General features: G+C 31.1%; 1 pseudogene; it reads right to left on the bottom strand.

Annotated features, from left to right (window-relative positions):
* Positions 1–3416: 3416 nt before the first annotated feature.
* LOC122513209 lies at positions 3417–5344 on the bottom strand (annotated as a pseudogene).
* Positions 5345–5913: the final 569 nt, after the last annotated feature.

Below are 5913 nucleotides of genomic sequence, written 5' to 3'. Positions count from 1 at the left end.
GCTGTATTTAGAGGGTTAGTAAACGATGTAGTTAAACAGTTCACTACAACTGCATATCACTCGTAATTTAACAGATCTCTCAAAAGGTCACACCAAGTCCTATTACAATACCTCAACACCTACATAATAATAAAGAGAATGATTTGGACTTGTGGTTGAATTCTGCGATGTTCTCTTATAATACCAGTGTACATGAGGAACAAAGCATACACTTTACGAATTAGTGTTTGCAAAACTTGCCTGCCTATCGTTATCTTTCCTTCTATAGAGGAAGACGTGGATCTCACATACAACCAATATCCAAATGATCATTTCGATGAAGTAAATCGACCACAATCTCTTGCGCGACAGAATTTAGAAAGGCAAAGCTCAGGAGTAAAACTTATTACGATAAAAAGAAGATGAAGTCTTCTTACTGGCAGTAAAATAAGGAGAATTCGATAACACTTACAACGGTCCCTTTAAAATATTAGAGCTACTAGAGAATAATAATGCTATCTAATAGACATAGGAAAAAAAACGAGAAAGGTATACGTATGTCGTTTAAGGGGAGAAATACTTGTGAAACGATCTTTTCATTGTGATATTCATGAATTTTTTTAATACATAAGGAATTTATATAATTTATTAATATTGTTAGACTATTTTACACCTACATTTGTTATATATCCCAAAATTTTCTAAGATTTTCCTCGAAAAGTAACGGAGATATCAGTTTTCACCAGTTGACTGAGCAGATTGTGTACATTCTGAAATCCGCAATTTTTATATGAAGAAGCTGTATACCAAGTTTCAAAATGATCGTAGAAAACTTTTTAAGCTAGAGTGTACACAGTTTCGAGAAAGCGCGTTTGAAAAAACCCCGACCGCTCCGTATTACATGCCACGCGTACCGACACTTGAACGACGGACGCTCACGTAATCGCTTATAACTTTCGAACGATTTTGATTTTGATCTGAAATTTTATGACTAAATTTTTAATAGTTTTACAAGCGATTTATAAAAAAAAATATTGATTTTTTTGAAGCCTCTACACGTATTCCCCCTTAAAAAAAACAAAGTTCAGAAATAGAAAACTGGTCAATATAATTTTATATTTTGGCACGAACGTCCGAAAAATATTTGAAAGAAAATGGAAAAAAAACAACAAAAAAAACAGAGTAAAAAAGAAAATCCTAGGGACAGATATTTCAACTCCCGGCAATTAATCCACCGATGGCAAAAATTAGCAAAAGGAGAAGACGCCCCCCCACTAATTTTTTGAAATCACAGAGGAAGACATAAAGAATTATAATCAAGAAAACCAAGCATCAATAGATGAAGCCATTCAAAAGTTGTTTCTAGGAGAAAATCCAACTTGATAAAGAAAAGATAAATAAATAAAGAATAAAAATAAATAAAAACAGATAAAGAATAATTTCATTTTCTCGATAAAGATAAAATTCATTTCTCGACCAATAAAAATTGGTAATACAGATTTCTTTAATTTTATTTAATTGTAAAATAAGCAAGATATACGTATTATCGTATTTTATTTAATGAAATACATAATGTTACTAAATATTAATTACTGTATATATGTAACAGTAAAATATTTAATTTTTACTTATAAAAGTTAGTCTTATGCAAAATAGAATGAAAAATTAACAAAGAAAAAAAAAAGAATAGTTTATATCGGATCTTAATCTTGAATTTTTAGACAGATAAATGTAACTACGATTTCTCGTTGCTGTTTAATGATATTGTTAATTTATACTAAAATTTTTTTTAAAAATCGAGTTTTTTAAACACTATGTACTTGCGAAGGCTCAGCAGGTTTCAATTGATTAGAAGAATGATCTCCACTCAACAAAAATCTTATTTTCTATATCTAATAAATAAAGGTATACATTTTCTTTACCGTATAACATACTTGACCTCATTAGATTCGTTTATTCTTTTTATCCATGTTTATCAACAAATATAACCGTACTAACTTTTCGAACACTGCAGCAATATTTTGCAACAAGAAGATGATTCCAACGACCAATCAGAACGAGTGATTTATTTGTTTGATTTAAATGCAATGCCGCTGTATTTTTTATTTCACAGTCGGTAATATAGATTTCTAGGAATTTAATGAAAATGCGCGCAAAATTTCATACGTATGAATTTTATTGCATTTTTTTATTGTTTATATAAAAAAAAGAGATATATAATTTTAACTAAACATATAATATTATTCTTACAAGTTTCTATACTAAATTTAGAATTAAAATTCATGCGATACTATAATCGTATACAAAATTTGTTCGAATTACTTACAATAAGGCAATTATTATAATTATTATTAATACAATGATTAATGGTAAAAGCTCTTTTTTGAATACCCTATAGATTAACAAATTATTCTCAAGCTTCATACAAATGTGTATAAACAATCACGTTTGTACGTGAACGGCAGTGTGAAAATATCACCACGAGATATGGTGGTTATAAGTCTTATTTGTCATATTTACTCATGCTAATTTCACGCGCATCCACTCACTCGAAATTTTCTTCTTTTTTATGCATATTATATTATATATTATATATATATAATATGTATAAACTGCACACGCGAACAACACATTAATATATTACCGCATTACATAGTACATAATATTACCGCATTACATAGTACATAATAATAATATATGCATATATATATCGCTTATATATTATGCTTATATATATATAATACTATTTACAATATATATAATATATAACTATTAACAATGTTCTTTCGTATAAATAAAAAAACTACAAGTAAAGATTTTTCATAGGCACTAGAATAACTTTTTTTTTGTTTTTTGATGGTGTATATATGTATTAATAATAATAATAATAATATTTATAAGAATAAGAACAATATTAATTAAATATGATTTGTTAAAGTATGTGTTGCGTGAACTTTACTGTATGGATATAATCACAGAGATTAGTTACATTTAATAATGGCTCCTATTTAAGTTTAAGTTGCTTTAAAACAAGGCACTTTTTTTTTCTGTTTTTTTTTTTTAATGTAAATGTTTATATATTTATACTAAAATATATATTACATTAAATTTGTGCTCAGAATGGATATTTTCTTATAATAATGCCTTTTACAGAGTTATTTTCTACAACAATCACCATCTCATACTAAACGATTGTTCAAGATATGATCTATCGATCAATGTACATAAAGGAATTAACATTATGCATATTATTTACGAAATAAAATGTAACAACTAATATACGCACGAGCATAAGATTTGATCGCGTGAGCGCTGTTAGTGTTTTTTTTTTCTTTCATTCTCTCTCTATCTCCTCCATTTCTCATAATTCTTTTTTTCTTATCAATAATAAATCTCTTTCTTTCTATTTCAAAATAATAACTCTAAAATTTAAAAAAATTATTCGCAAAGAGATGAGTAATAGTTAGCAAATAATTATTATGTTTACGGGCGAAACTGTGGTGGATGACTTGGAGTCGATGGATAATTTTTTTGACCGCTAGAAGAGGAGTTAAAAGACAATTTTCAGTTGGACTACTATTTAAATCGGATTCAGTTTTACTTTCTATTTCTTCTAGGTCAGTTGGTAGAAGATCCTCTATCAATCGTTGTTGCGCTTTCTCTAACATGTTCAGATCTACAACATGAGTTTGGATTCGATGCGATTCGTCTATCACTATGTAGGTACTGTTGCTTTAAGTCCAGATCCAGAGTTAGATTCTACAGAAGATACAGTGGAACTTAACAAAAATTGGGACCATCTTCCAATATTGTTTTAGCAAATGGGGTTAACCATTTGACGCAAGGGGCCAACTGTTCCCAAGAAAGACGCGACACATTTAAAGCACACTCTCGTCCTTGTATATGGTAAATGCATCCTGCAGCTAGGTGGCTGTAAGGAAATTTTAAACTGCCTTCATCCAAAGTTGCTAAATCCAAAAGCTGAGCAGCTTGCGTATAATGTAATCCGCCATATTGTGGATATATAAACATGTTGGGCTTAGACCAATCACCGCATTCTATTTGCATGTAAATATTAAGCCATTCGAAAGCAGTCACGGATGATAGATTCCATCCGAATCCCTTCAAAATGATTAACTCTTTTCCTAAAATCTCTTCCTCGGTACAAGCTCCATCAGTGACGTATGCCAACTCAGCTATTTTAGGTGGATCAATTTCTTCGACCTGAAAATAAATTAAATGTTTCATTAGATTGTTATATTTATAAATAAAGTATTTGAAATGAGTAGATAATAATGCAAAAAAAAAGGTAAATAAAGAATACGTACCTTAGCTGCTATGAACAGACATGTAATACCTATAAGTTGTAATTGACTTTTTGGTATGTTTTGATGAATAGACAGATACCTGTCTATATAGTTCATAGCAAGGTAATAAGTTTGTCTGTGTAGTTTGTACACTTCGCATACTACAATAAGCCAATCCAACAATATAGCTCGCATTCGTGGTTGTAATGTCGGATGCCTTTGAAACATATGTGAATCTTTTTGACTATGAGTCTTTTGATCTGCCAAACACATAAGTCTCCATACGTGCGTACTATCTGCCCAAGAAAAGACTGGAAGCGGAGCTGACCTATTTGTTCCATTGCTAGAGCCGGAAGGTGTTAAGAAACAAGTCGCGTTTCTTAATTCGGACCAAGTTGCTGGCTCCTGCTGTTCCTTTAAAGGCGTTGGAGATGTTTGAAGAGGCGTGCATGGATTCTCCATGGAAAGCGCACCATTACAAGACTCATTGTATGGCACGTGAGTTAATGCTGGTACTTTGCTAGGGGGATATATATTTTCTGAATCTTCAGAAAGTTCAGCTGTACTCCTTTTGCGCTTCATCGATTGCATCTCTCTACCACATTGCAAATAGGTATGTGAAGGTTTCTTCTCTTGTAAGCTGTCGATAAATGAAAAAGAAAAAAATTATACAACTACTGTTTTCCTATCATAAAGATATAAATGAGACAACGTATAAAAAATGAATGACCAAAGTACAACAATTAAACATCCAATACAGGATGCAATGTGAAAAATTTTAACTATAATTTGTCATTTATTATATCTCTGTTAAGTTTATAATTAATTTGCTATAGCATTTCTTCTTTTAGAAATCTTAATATGTGAATAGTAACAAGAGAAGGTTATATAAAATAAATTGAAGCCACAACTAAGGGAGAAAAAGTAATCGAATGTTTGCTAAGAGTGTTCCAAGGTCGCTATAATGAGTATCAATTTGTTCTAAATGAAAACCAATGAGATAATGGAAAAAACTTTTAATAGAACAGAAGGTCGAGCACTCACCTGGTCTGTTGCATCTTGCCGAGATACCTTGGCTAAGTTCTATATATTTCCAAGAGTTATTTATTCTTTGTATTTATTATACGAATCGACCGATATCGTTCTAAATATTGAAGATAATAAAGCGAAATTTGATCGAAAATATTGTCTATAAAATACCGAAAATGATGGTAGCGCGCGAAGTTCAGGCACACTCGATCGCCATAATGCACGTCGTCTTCCCTGATACTCTAATCCGATATATAAGTATTAAACTTAAAGTCACTCGAAATATTTAATCTTAAGAAAATCTTCTCTAGTCCTTAGATATGTAACGTTTGAGTGTAAATGAATTTGGAATAAAATTTTCATGGAAAAATCGGAGGACGTGGATCTCGAAGCGCGGGAGACCTGCGCGCGAAACGATGACCAACCCCTGCTTGCAATCTGGCGCTGTGACGCCCTCTATATGAATACCATAACCTCAAAAGGGGAAAATTTTTCAATTTCGATAAATACTTTTAAAAGGACTTCCCTTGACCTCTATCATCGGACAAACACTGATGTCATTCTCAGGAAAAAAGGATTTCATTGATCAAACAAAGGT

The sequence above is a fragment of the Polistes fuscatus genome, unplaced genomic scaffold (genome assembly GCF_010416935.1).
Source record: "Polistes fuscatus isolate 324 unplaced genomic scaffold, CU_Pfus_HIC Scaffold12, whole genome shotgun sequence".
Classification (NCBI taxonomy): domain Eukaryota; kingdom Metazoa; phylum Arthropoda; class Insecta; order Hymenoptera; family Vespidae; genus Polistes; species Polistes fuscatus.
This window is presented reverse-complemented; position numbering and strand designations above follow the sequence as displayed.